The sequence below is a fragment of the Amblyomma americanum genome, chromosome 7 (assembly GCF_052857255.1).
Source record: "Amblyomma americanum isolate KBUSLIRL-KWMA chromosome 7, ASM5285725v1, whole genome shotgun sequence".
In the NCBI taxonomy this organism is placed as follows: Eukaryota; Metazoa; Arthropoda; class Arachnida; order Ixodida; family Ixodidae; genus Amblyomma; species Amblyomma americanum.
In genome coordinates, this window is record NC_135503.1 from 63,120,854 (window position 1) to 63,134,800 (window position 13,947).

General features: G+C 49.9%; 1 non-coding gene and 1 pseudogene across 1 annotated transcript; one reads left to right on the top strand and one right to left on the bottom strand.

Moving 5' to 3' along the window:
- Positions 1-309: 309 nt before the first annotated feature.
- Positions 310-13,685, bottom strand: LOC144097738 (chitotriosidase-1-like; annotated as a pseudogene).
- On the top strand, positions 2,438-2,510 carry TRNAF-GAA (transfer RNA phenylalanine (anticodon GAA)). Its single transcript has one exon. It is a non-coding gene; the product is annotated as a tRNA-Phe (tRNA).
- Positions 13,686-13,947: the final 262 nt, after the last annotated feature.

Here is a 13,947-nt window from a genome sequence, read left to right on the forward strand (position 1 = left end):
CTTCCCTTACGACGCGGTTCAGGTGTCCAACGATATACGAGACAGATACTGCGCCATTTCCTTTCCCCAAAAACCAATTATTATTAAACCTTTCCTATTTTTTTACAGACGTTTCAAAACATTGTTGGCTGCATCTAGCGGCGACCACAGGTTCCCGAAGGCCGTTAGATGCAAATGCTGAACATTAGTGCCGCGTCGCTGCACTCCTTGCGCCTTTGGGGTGCCCGTGTGACGGGTATAAAAGCCTATGCATGAAACGGGCGGAGACATCTTTGCAGGGTGTCGGTCCTTGAAGAGTGCTGTTCTGTATCGAGTATGAGCATGTAAAACGGGCATTTTATCACACAAAGCAAATTACAGCGCATGTTAATGATAGGCTGCGCTATCCATTGTCGGCGCTGGCCCTGAAGGCATCCATGGCTTGGTGCGAGAACTGAGCGCCTTGTTTATGGCCCTGAGCAGGGGCGACCGGGACATTCCGCAGTCGCCCTTTGAAATCGTCGAAGGCCAGGTCCCAGACAGCCAGGCAGAGTCCCGGCGTACCCATGTCTCGCCGCATGCGCGACAGCTTGACGGGCAGCGACTTCGTGCCCTCGTATGTCACGAAGTCCCGGAAGCGTACCGCGTAGTTGCACAGGCCTTCGGCGTCGAGGCTGTCGCGCAGCATGTACTTGCACACGAGCGGGTATTCGACCAGGCCCTGGGCCTGGCTGCCCCCCGTCGCGGGCGCAGCCTTTCGGGCGGGACTTCCCAAGTGGAAGGCGCCTGACGAGCGGAGCGTCCAGTGCTGTGCCTTGAGGGACACGCTGAAGCACAGCCGTTGCCGGTGCTCGCGGGGGCACCTCATGCTTCAGCCTGCGGAGCACCTCTTGGACGGTAGGGCCGGTCCTGACAACGAAAACCGGTGATGTCTCAAATGCGCTGTAAATCTTGTGCGCTGAGCCCATGGAGTTGGCAAAGATAAACCTCGCTCGTAACCAAGTCTGATGTGGGCAGAGGGGCAAAAGGCCTCAAGTACGTTAGTCCCGTGATGCGGGAAATAAACGACGGAATGAGGGTGAACTTGGTCAACCTGGAGAAATAAAGTATTGCCGCGACTATGTTCCGAACCCGCGAGTGGCGCGAAAAGAGCTGCTTCGCTGGCCACTGCGCGAGATCACTGTGCTATCGCCGCAGCCGATGTTAAACAGTAACTTAGTCTAGCGCTGTGCATTGCACGCCGCCTCCATCAACTTCCATCTGCGTGCAAGTCGCGAAAGGAAAGCAAACGCGCTTTCAAACGCACTTTGAGGTACGTGGCGTTGGCGTCCACGTGCGAAAACCTGCTTTCGCGCAATGTATTGTGATTCGCGACATGTCGGTCAAAAGATATCGCCAAAACATCCCACGTGAGCATACTTTTTAAGCAGTACATTGCTCTTGTGCAGTTACCGTTGCCTAAAATTTAGTCGCTGTCGGTGGAATATGTCGTGACAGATCTAATGAATAACTTTCTCAACAGGAGAACATTGACGTGACGACGTGCGTCGCGGCATCAAGGAAGTACTTCACCGAGAAACGGGTAGTGGCTCAGGCGCCCTCCTTCCCAGCCTACTTTCGTGATTACGGCAATTTCCGCTTCTTTTTTTTTGTTGGTGACAGCAAGCCTGGCTACGCGTTACCGTATTTCCCGTGCGTACGGGTCTGCTAGAACTTCCGAATCACATTTGTAGCGCACTGCTTTCACCGACGCGACGCCAAAGCGGCCGCCATCTTTGGGTCCAGAAAGCGCGGCAAAGGTCTCGGCGTTTTGTTAATCCGCCCATCGGCAACCGGTTCCTGCGTACACTGTGGATGCTAGCTGCAGTACCCATAGATGCCGCCCGTGATGTCACGTGAAAACTATCTGCCTTCGCAACGTCAATAGTGTTTTAGTGCAGCCGGTCATCCGTAGGGCAAATACACTAACGCGTTGCCGTTGCCAGGCTTGCCTAGTCACATTACCGTACGGGAGCAGTTGCAGTACTGTACGGCGATGCTAAAACTTCCTATTGTGGTAAAACCCCTGCGTAGTTAGGATCGAAACTTCGAATATATCGTGATCACTTGGAATAAACGGGAAAAATGAATTATTGAACTTCCTTCAGGCAGCACCTTCGTGCACTTACGCAGGTCCCAGAGGCCAGCCCAGAGTATTCGAAGATGGTGCTAGGTAAATGAATGCGGTTCTCTGAAATCTTTTCTGGTTCACTTATGCTTCTACTGAATTCGATGCTAACAAAGAGTTCTGGACTAGCTTCCCAGACGCCATATCAGGAGGGTAAGCATTTGTTTAACCTTTTCACGCTTGCACTGACGTTACAGAAAGATCTAGCTTCCCTACTCGCTACCTGAGCACTCTTTGCCTCCACAAAAATTGCGACATCCTTTGTGCAATACAAGGCAGCATCGCGCACCAGCCGAAATAGCTCAGTTGGGAGAGCGTTAGACTGAAGATCTAAAGGTCCCTGGTTCGATCCCGGGTTTCGGCAGTTTTTTTTACTCTCAATTTTTTATTCTAGTGATCGTAATTCTAAACGTTAGAGCAGCGAGATTTTCTTATCTGGAAGATTTCTTGGCTCAAGAAGCTTGGCCTTCACCTTCGCTCCTTGGAAGTACAGATCAGTATCTTAATATTTCTAGGAACCATACTTCACCTCAAGCGAGAACCAGAAAAAACCGCCAATTATTTGCTGAGGTAAATTGAAAATTGTTTTTTTTTTGGGGGGGGGGGGGGGGGTCGCGCAGTATCTGTGTCACATATCGGCGGACACCTGAGCCACGCCGTAGAGGAAGGGATAAAGGAGGGACTAAGAGAAGAAAGGAAGAAAGACGTGCCGTAGTGGAGGGCTCCGGAATAATTTCGACCACCTGGGGATCTTAAACGTGCACAGACATGACAAAGAACACCGGTGCCTTTGCGTTTCGCGCCCATCGAAACGCGGCCGCTGTGGTCGGGTTCGAACCCGGCTGCTCCGGATCAGTAGCTGAGCGCCCTAACCACTGTTCCACCGCGGCTGAGGTCGCAAAAGCGGTTTACATTATTATTATTATTCTAACGGTAGAATGGTGGCTATGGCGGAACTGTTAAGCTCGAGTCACGTAAGACATTAAAACCTGCTATATACAATTAACCCCGCCGCGGTGGCTCAGTGGTTAGGGCGCTCGACTACTGATCCGGAGTTCCCGGGTTCGAACCCGACCGCGGCGACTGCGTTTTTATGGAGGCAAAACGCTAAGGCGCCCGTGTGCTGTGCGATGTCAGTGCACGTTAAAGATCCCCAGGTGGTCGAAATTATTCCGGAGCCCTCCACTACGGGAGCTCATTCTTCATTTCTTCTTTCACTCTCTCCTTTATCCCTTTCCTTACGGTGCGGTTCAGGTGTCCAACGATATATGAGACAGATACTGCGTCATTTCCTTTCCCCAAAAAACCAATTATTATTATTATACAATTACTGCTTCCTAGTATTTACGGCACACGGTACGCCCTTTTCATGCAATGTATTTTAAGGTATATTTATGTACTATTTTCTTTTAAGTACTACACATACCTAATTTGTGTTTTTATCATTTTATTCCTTCGAACCCGACCGCGGCGGCTGCGTTTCGATGGAGGCGAAACGCTAAGGCGCCCGAGTGCTGTGCGATGTCAGTGCACGTTGAAGTTTATTTCGGAGCACTCCAATAGGCAACTCTTCCTTTCTCTCCCTCCTTTATCCCTTCCCTTACGTCGCGGTGCAGGTGTCCAACGATATATGAGACAAATACTGTGCCATTTCCTTTCGCCAAAAACCAATTATTATTATAATTTTATTCCACATTCTTTTGTACCTTATTTTAACTCAACTGGAATTATTCTTTTTCTGTTAATATTTGCAGTTTTGTAATTTTTTCCGAACCGTAAGCTGGCGTTTTCGTAGATTGATCCTTTTATAAGGCCCACTATGTTAAGTCAAGGCTGGTTAGAAGAAGCCTTCTACCCTGCTGGTAGAAGTTGGTAAAATGTAGAAAATGTAAAATGTAAAATAGTTGGTAAAATGTAAAAAAAATTTAAAGCTGTTTAAGGTCAAAGACAAGAAACTTCCTCTACTTTTTTCTCTATTCAGTCCACTCGCCATGTAGTCACTACATTTGGCAATTTTACGCTTGATAGCTTGCATCTGTATCCTCCCTTGTGACCTTGTCGGCATCATTCCCAGTAAGGCACTTTGAACGACGGTCAGCCTCACGCAGCTTGTCACAATGTAGCACCTCACTGATGTCCCAGCTGCCTAATTAGGATGTCACCAATAGTATCACGGACCATTAACTCTGGTCATACTGACATCACTGAATCCGAATGCTGCGTCTAAGTATGTAATTCGGGGATATGCATGTGGAGGAAGGAATTATTGGGTGCGTGCTCTCGGGCTATGTAGTTAAATGATGGAATTTTGAGTTTACCTTTAGAGACACTGGTTGAGAAGCTCTGGCTGTGGTGGCTTCTGGAAAACGGACTTTATGGCGTGAACTGATTTGGGCCGCTACTCACGCACAAAACAGTCGGTTGTCATTTTCCTCTTACCCGCACACCCAACGCTGCGGTATTTCGAACGCAGCACGTAGAAATACGTGGCCCAAACAGCGTTATGTACTTACGTTCTCTAGGTCTCCAACTAAAAAAAAAAATTAATATGGATTAGCTCAGCTAATCCAGGATATACAAAGCGGAAGATGTCGGCGTTCTAGCATAACTGGCTACCTGGGTATGCGGACGCCTCATTCGTGCTTTAATACTTGTGGCGGTGGTGAGAGACAGATCTAGCCTGAAAGCATTAGCGCTGACAACGTTGTGGCTGACATGCGGCACTGCAGCAATAGCTAGACCGCAGCGTTCATTTGGTGATCAATCTCTCACGATCAACCGTTAACTCCAGCCACCTCCCAGGGTGGCAGGCAGGGCGCGCTGCCTATCCAGTGTGCGGAACGCAATCAAAGCAGGCTTTTGCAGTTGAACATCAACGCCACGTACATAAACGCGAGATTGAGGTCTCCACTGACCCACAGAGCCGGCTGTGCGCCTTTCCTTTCGTGAAAATGAACGGCCTTTGCAAAGTTGTAACGGCAATGGACCCCACGAACGCCGTGGCTCACTTGTTTTGTTCGTTTTTTGAGGAAAGGAAAGGCACAGTAACCGTCTCACATATCTCGGTGGACACCCGAACCGCACAGTAAAGGCATAAAGGAGGGAGGGAAAGAAGGAAGAGAAAAACTCTCTTGAAAGTTCGATTTTGAGGAAAGGCGCGGGGCTGCGCAGCGGCTGAACACCTGTGGCTCGGTGCTACTAGTGGCGCATGAGCAGTAGTGACTAGGGAGCGAGAGAGAGAGAAATATCCGTGGCGAGGCGCGCGTTGTGACGTCATGTGCCTCCTCGGAGCACCGCCATGGCGAAATCGCAAGTTCGCGGCCAGTAAAGCTTTCGCTTTAAAAGAAAAGTTTTAAATAACCACACAGGAGTGAAGAAATTGAGCGTCTCACACAAGGATTGAAAACCTCAGAGGACAAAGGGTCTTCGTTCAGCAAAACATACAATGTGCTATCTCCATCAGATGAAACGCGATGTCAGTGCACGTTAAAGATCCCCAGGCGTTCGATATAAATCCGGAGACCTCCACTACGCCACCTCTTTCTTCATTTATTCTTTCACTCCCTCCTTTATCCCTTCCTTATGGCGCGGTTCGGGTGTCCACCAAGATATGTGAGAAAGTTACTGCGCCATTTCCTTTCCTCAAAAACAAATTTTCAGTTTTGTTTTTCAACAGGATAACTGATACGTAAACGCCAGAACACAAACATATTGGGCTCTGTAGAATAAATGCAAGCAAGGTCTATTAAAACTTCCACGCAAATATCTTGGCACCGAACAAGTGAAACTGAAAATCACTAATGTTCGCTGTCTTTCAGCTAAAATCTTTTTCGTTTCGTTGTTTCCATTCTTTCCTTATTCGTGTTTCAATTGATGCTGGCTGTACCGTCTTGTTTTTCCTGACATCTGTTGAAACATGCGAACACAGAGGAATTTCCAGATTTGCTTCTAGCCGGAAGTGCGAATGTGTGGAAGCTCCGGGAAAGTCGGGCTTGACCGCTCGCCACTATAGGCTTTGCAAATGAGCATGTTCTGGGTCTACTGAGGGCGGAAAAGGGTGTGGCGTGATTTGATATTGATAGGAAACCAAAAATTGATTTTTCCCCCATTTTAGCCTACCTACGTCCTTGAGCCATGCCTGTATCTAAACCTGAATGACAACTATTGTAGGATACAACTAAAAGAAAAACTTGGAAGACGCTTAAGCTCCAAGAGTGAGACGCGACAGCGTGTTGCAGCGTTGCCAAGGGGTGCACGGAACGCCATCGCGCGTTAGGCGCGACGCTTGGCCCGTTAGACAATTTAAGGAAAGGACGCCTGTCTCACATATCTCTGTGGACACCCGAACCGGGCCGTAAGGGAAAGAAAATGAAATGAAAATTGGTTTTAAGGAAAGGAAATGGCGCCTGTCTCACAATTCTCGCTGGACACCCGTACCGCGCCGTAAGGGAAAGAAAATCTCTTCCCTTACAGCGCGGTTCAAGTGTCCACCGAGATGCGCCATTTTTCGCTCACGACCAACGCCGCCGACGACACCGGCTTTTCTGCGACACGAGCTCCTTAACGCTGTCGCGTTAAAAAAGCAGTTGGTAACAATAGGCCATGGTGCACGGCGTCCTGTATCATCCGCTGGGCAATCAGAAAAGCAAACGAAACATTTTTTTATGTTTGACTGCCAAACAACCCGGATGCTTCAAAATTCTTGAGCTTATAATTTCGTCTGGTGGTTAGCGTTTTGTTCAAGTGCCAAAAAAAAAGTTTGATAGCGGACTACTTTTATTCACCGGAGTAATTGTGTGCGGCGGTTACTTCTACTTGAGACATTTATCGGACTGTGAAGCGGTGTTATTCAGATGATAACCGTGTGTTAAGATATTGCCCACGGATGTTACCACTTGTATATCACACGAGCACGCTGTCCACGACCAGAAGTTTATTCTTCAGCTTCACGTGGTGGGCTTCATCCTGACATGATCACGTGCTGTGCAAATGCTAAAATTCTTATAACTCCAGATCTACAAATTTGTTGACCTCCATCGTCCATCGACGCTTCGCAGCGAAAACAGTGTGGAGCTGTAGCGCGAGGCGATAGACGCGGGACAGCTAGATGTCGGGACGCATCTATCCTAGAATGTCGGCATATTACTGCTCTGGAGTGCACTGAGATTTGTGCTCTACCCTGGCGTTCTGGGCTTCCCGCGTCCGCTCGCGCCGTTGGAGGCCGGGGCGGAGTACGGGCTGAGGCAGTGCGTGTGGCGCTCGCTGGCGTTGTGGAATCCGTGCGTAGTGGCCAACAGGAAGTCAGCCTGGTCCGCGATTCCCGGCAGGTGGTAGCCGCGGTACCGCCACGAATCCTGTTGTGGGAGGCCGCCGGTTAGCGTATGTTCACACGCCGGAAGTACAGAATGGCCCGTGGGCCAGGCGTCACGTGACCTCCCACTTCCGCTCCGTGAGTTTTGCGGACCACAATGCTTATACAAGACATGCGCGGGCCAAGTGCATGCGCTTGACCTCACGGAGCTTGAGGTCACGTGACGCCTGTTCCGCGGGCCAGTGGTCCAGCGTGCGAATCCAATGTAAATGGTGCCACAATGATCACGCACACGCGATAGGCTTTTTGCTCCTCGGCGATATAGGAACTTGCAGCTGACGCGGCGAGCTTGTAACTGGCCGGCCTTCAAGCCAGTTATTAACAGATTCAGTGTGCAACCTGACCACGTTACACGTAGAAACCAAACAATGCACCGCTACTTGGAAGCCTGGTACGCCCTCCTTGAAATCCCTAAGTCGTGTAGATCGAAATACTGATCTGTAGTGTCTATACAGCGCGGTATTTTATCCTTTTGTGCATTGTTATTCCCAAGGAAATGAGATATGGTTCAGTAGACATAATGACGTCATGGACTTTATAACTATGGGCAGAGCGGCTTCGATTCGTTGGCCATATATGGCCAGAAGCCACACCCGAGCGCGACTAGCTCCCGACCTTGCGGTGTGTTACGGTTATAGGCATTATAGCGTAGTACTGAAAGAGGAGCTCGTGCCTGGTAAGGCACGCCGACAGTGATGATGTAGCGCAGCCCGAAGCGCTCGCGCAGCGTCTCGACGAGAGTGAGGAAGTTGTGCTTGTCCGAGCGCGAACCGCAGGGTCCTCCCGGACGGCGCCAGTCCAGGTGGACGCCGTCGAAGCCGCGGTTGACGAGCCACCAGTAGGCCCTGTCCGCGAAGGTGCGTGTGCGGTTCAGGTCGCGGGCCACGCTCGAGAACTGGAAGGTGTCGCGGTCATCTGGGCCGCCGCCCAGCGACAATAGAACCTTGAGGTGCGGGTACACGGTCTTCAGCTCGGCCGCCTGCCGGTAGCCCTGCGTGCAGTCGTAGACGTCAGACCAACTGCCCTGAGGCATCGCGGTCAACTGAGCGCGAAAGCTGTTAACTGGTCGGTTAAGATCTGATTGAAACTATCAGGCACGTACCTAAGCTCAGGTAAATCTGTGTGGTAAGACCTGATAGCTTTGACCAGGAGGAGGTTGTTTAAATGAAAAATAAGCAGTCCTAAAGTGCTTTTAACGTAGTGCGATGCAATCGGCGAGGGCGCAGCACTAAAGCAAGTCTCGCGCTAATCGAAAGTTAGGTTCATTTCGGCCAACAAGCAGCAATAATTGTTCCCTCTTATGATGGTCGCTTCCTATGGAATAAAAGTTACTGTGCAAGGTGAAGAAACCCTTCAAATAGCAGAAGTCACGAATTTCTTTCATCCTTTTGTAGAAAAGAAGCCGCATTAGAGGAGTCTATAGTGCGAGTAGGTTAAACCTTCAGTGATCACTTTTAAATCACGCCTGACTATACAGTGCCTCATATCCGGTGGTAATGGGTACAGAGAAGTCGCCTCTGCGCTGTGTATCGTACGCGAGAGCACCCAGGCTTTTTCTCCTTCCACCGGAACGAAACAGTGAAGGCGACAATCGTACGTACACGGCTCCTTCCCCTAAGCGCCCCAAGAGCGCACCTGTACGCCTTCTTGATCAGCTTCCAACCTGGAGGAAGCGCTTATGGTTGCGCAATACTAACGCCGTTTACAACGGAGCTAGTACCGTTATAGCTGTTAACGGCGGATTTGCACTACCGTGAAGGTCGGTTCTGTTTCCTCCTGGCGATGTGCGCTTTATGTCGCAACCGAAGATTCCTGCGTGCTGCTACTGCTCAACAAAAATGTAATCAGAGTGTCGCCCTAATATATACAGGGTCGGTCAAAAGTTCCCAGGCCACAGGGTCTGCTTTTGAGCAGTACTTTCAGGCATTTACGACACCTCCGAAGCTCTAAATATCTGTAGAGGGTAGAAGCACCGCTCTAAACTGTTGAGAACCTTGATAGCTTTATCGGCATTTTAAGTGCCAGTATATACCGATGAAACGCATACCCTGTGGCCTGGAAACTTTTGAACAGCCCTATACCTTGTGTGTGGCCGCGCGATTTGAGTGGCTTGGCCTGAATTGGCCTAGTATTCCTGTGCAGGCTCTCGCAAATCGATGTGGTGCTCCCGCAAAGCGATGTGGTGCTCGACAAAAGCTACCGCTGTCACTTATTCGCCGCGGAGGAGAGAAAAAAAAAGTCTTGTGGCTTATTAACACGTTGGGGTTAGAACGGTATGTGCAAACGCAAATGGCGAGCGCCGTCTGTCAGTAGCCACTGGCAGGTGGCAACCTGTCCACCGGTATATACGGACTACCTATACGGACCAAGCATAATACCGTATATGTAATGAACGTTAGTATGCCACTTAGGATATAACGACCGTTCGTGTGTTAGCCTTGGATATAACTAATCTTAGTATGTCACGGTCATCTCGGATATAACAAACTTTCGTCGGTTAACCTCGAATATAACTAAACTTTGTGCGTACTCGGATATAACGAACGTTTGGCTGCTAACGAATTTAAACGATTCACTGAGGATCGTCGAGCTTTTTGTTTGTTTTTTTTTTCAGCTAAGAAAGTTCACCATCTCTGATGTTGCTTCAGATGATTTCACTTGCATGAATCGCGCTGCGAAGAAGAAAAAAAATGGAGCTGTGCACAATCAAGCGACCTGTTTAAGTTCGAACGCATTATTCCAGAACAGGAGCGAAGAGTGAAGATTATGTTTTGTCACGTGGGGTTTATCAAGCGATGGAAGTAAATCCATGGTTAATACATAAATATCGCGAGTTTAGTGCACCCATTCTAAGAAGCCGCCTGCACTGTATGGGAACGAACGAGTGCAACAAGGAATCGTACCTCCACATCATGCTAGCTGATGTACCGTAGCAGTGGCCTAGTCGTTTGAGCATCCGCCTCGCATGCGGCAGGTACCCACCGGCCGCCGGGTACCCACCGGTGATACAATGGGTACAATTAAGCTTTCCCCTGCTTGGTGCTCGGCTTCTTTAGGGTGAAATGCTTGGGAAATGGTCTTTGACCCCACCTTGTGAAGAAGAAAAACCTTGTGCCATGGTGCTCTTTGGCCACAGATGCTCTTGCGCCATAAAATTTCATCATCATCATCATTGATGTACCATATTCTTACAAGAACACCAGAATTTTACTGGCACCGATAAACTAAGAAATCGGTATGCTACCACTTAGCAACAGTTAGCATTTGGCCTATCAATTGAGCAGCTTGTTCTGGTGTTTCGAAAGGCCAAAACGAACGTTCAAACCAACTCGAAGACTGAGACACATTTTAAAAAATCACAATGGCGTGTGCTTAGGCGACAACGAAAATGCGTGAGCGGTTCCTGTTACGAGCTACGCTCGTTGACCACACACAGATTTACTTTTAATTTCTTTTATTTTCCTTGTTGGCTCTTCGTTCTCGTTATATTTTAACGCCGCGGCATCGGCCATTCTCTACTTTGAACTCACGGTCCCTGGGAGTCTTCATTTCACTCCTGGCGCAGTGGTGCACCGGTTAAGCGATGCGCCACTGCTCTGCGATAGCAGCCGCTGCCATTGGTGGGGCTTGTGCAACCCATTGGTTATTCTTCCCGGGCAACTTCTCGCGACCAATCATTAAATAAACTGCCTCCTGCCACGGTGCGCAGTTTGCTCACATTCCGGTGGGTAGGGCTTCACTCCTAGGCCTTTACCTAGGGCTTCACTCTGTTTATGGCGACACGTCCCCTCTGACGCTCACGCATTAAAATGTTCTTGAAACAGATGTCTTACCTCCTATTTCCCCCACAACACCTGTCAGAAAATACGTCAGAGACGAGGAATTGTTGGACGCTGGCTCGAAGGCGCACTTTCATGCCCCTTTTTTGTTCAGACGGCTTGCTCACAGCGAGGGCGTTGTGACCAGAAGGCGCTCGCTACTGAAAATATCTTGGCACCAAACTTTGTATGTGAACTCCATGCGGCAATGAGTACACGGCGTGAAAACGGTATGTCGCGAATTCAATGCACTGGGGAGTAAAGGGTTAAAGACAACGACACACTTGAAATACATATAATATATGCACAGCGCTCCAAGCTTGCTTCGTCCATTGCATCTGTTGCAACGTTTGCATAGTGCACGCAGACTAATGGCTCATGGCTATTCTTCTAAGCACTTACACCCACCGACAAAAGTTTCTGAAAGGCGACTCTTTCGAGAAAAATTAATTTATTTGCATCCGAGATGTGTTGCTGAAAATTTAAGAATGCACTGCGTAATTCGCACGATGGCAATTACACTGCATACATCAATACCAGGATGCAAGGACAAACGACGCGGTGAAATTGATTTTTACACCTTATATTGCCTTCCAATTACTTTTGGCTGCGGGTGTAAATGGCGCTCTAGGACTGTGCGCATCCAGTACGGTTGTGCTCGTTTGTATTTTGTCGATTTTGACCATGACCATCCCTATGCACTTCTTCTTTGCTTGCTTTTTTTTCATGGGTCGGCCACGAATATTACAAGTGGAAAACTTCCGAGACACACAGCTGAAGAAAGCACTGTCGCACGCCAAAGCGGTAAACTCTACGCGGAAGAGCAGTAATATATGGATCCTCGCCTGGTACGCCTCGTCGAATGTGGGGTCCTTGCTGTAGATGGACCCGTCGGCCGTGACGCCAGCCGAGTGGTAGATGAGGTGAGTGCAGTAGGCTCCCGGCACGTCGACCACGCGGTAGCGCAGCTTGGGAAAACGCAGGAACACGTCGTTCTGGTAGACGCAGAAGATGGCGTTTGCGCTCACGGCCTTGGTCCGGTACGGGACGAAGTCCCCCGTGTTGGCGAAGGACAGCTCCGCGTACACAGGAACACTGCTCGCCAGCGGATGGAAGTCCTTGCAGGTCCCTGTCTCGAAGCCTGTCTCGGACTCTAAGCCCATGTCGAGGCCCTCGCCCGCAAGGAACGCTCCTTTCCGAGGAAAGCCTGCCGTGGAAACACAGCACACATTGACGACCTGACCGGAACTATTTCTCATACCTCGAGCTCCGAAGCTTCAAATTTGTTATCTGCACCAAAGCTGCACCTGCAGAGACTTCGAATAGAGTTTCTGATTGATATCTGCCACTACTAAAGCTCATCCGTACACACTAGCCTCGGTCCATTTGCGAGTATGTCCATTTGCGAGTATCGCGGTTTCCGCAAAACGATACTGAACCTGAGCTCTTGTGCTTGGCAGCAGGATGTGAAGTCTCCCAGGCCTAACAACGCGGTTGGTCTACATAGTGTTTACCGCGCAGGCGCTTTGGAAAGTGCCAAACTCTCTCTACGTATGGTTCGATTAATTTGGCGTACATTGTAGCGCAGTTGAGAAAAGAAACTGTCAACGTTCCTAAAGGCTTTGAGTAGTGAAGTTTTAGTGCACGTCGCAGCAGGCAAGCACAGCAAAAATAACGGGCCGTCATTCTGTTATCTGGCTTGAGACTCACAGCGACACAAAATTATTGTTTACCTCAGCTGCTATACTAACCTGCTGCCATGGTTCCTGCCATGTAGTATACTACACACAGGGGCACCAGCAGGAACACCGTGAACGCGGCTACGAGACTCGTGACGAGGTTGCTCTTGTTGCGGCGCACGAAAGACGTCAGCCGGCCTGTCCCGGCCCGCGTTTTGGACGGAATACGGAGCCTTGGCAGGAACCACAACGCGTTCTGCAGCCTGGCACCCCGGCGCGCCGGGTCTTTGGCTGCCCGCTCGCCGCCAGACGTGTGCTGCTGGAGGGAGCACGAGCAGGCACGAGGCAAGTCTTCCAGCTGGCTCTCCAGTTGCAAGAGGCGCCTGTGCGGAGGATACCGGGTACTCGACGTCGCCTCGGTTGTGGTGAACTGGGTGTCGATGGTGGTCAGCTGGGTGTCGGTGGTGGACAGCTGGGCGTCGGTGGTGGACAGCTGGGCGTCGTCCGCAGCGCAGCTGCAGCGCCCCGTCTCCGAGGTCGAGTCTGAGCTGAGGCATTCTGTCGCAGGCAGCGTCGCGTCGCCAGAGGAGGAGGCTACGCGATGCCTCGCGCTTGATGAGCGAGTCGTGCGCTTGCTTCGCGTCTTCGGCATTTGTGAGCAGTGGGTTGAATAGGCCCTGACTGGTAGGCAACGGCTTCTTCGTCTTCTTTTAATGCCTTCACGTGCCCGCGAGGGAAACTTCTTCTTCTTCTTCGCACGGGATTTGGCCAAGGTTCAGTAGATAATCCCAATGAGGTATTTGCGCGGGGAAAAATAGGCGTGCGAAGACTGAATCAAGATAAAACTTGGAAATGTCAAATGAATTAAAGAAATATGAATTACCAGGAATAGAATCGAGCATTTTTGGACATGCGACAAAATTTTGTATACAG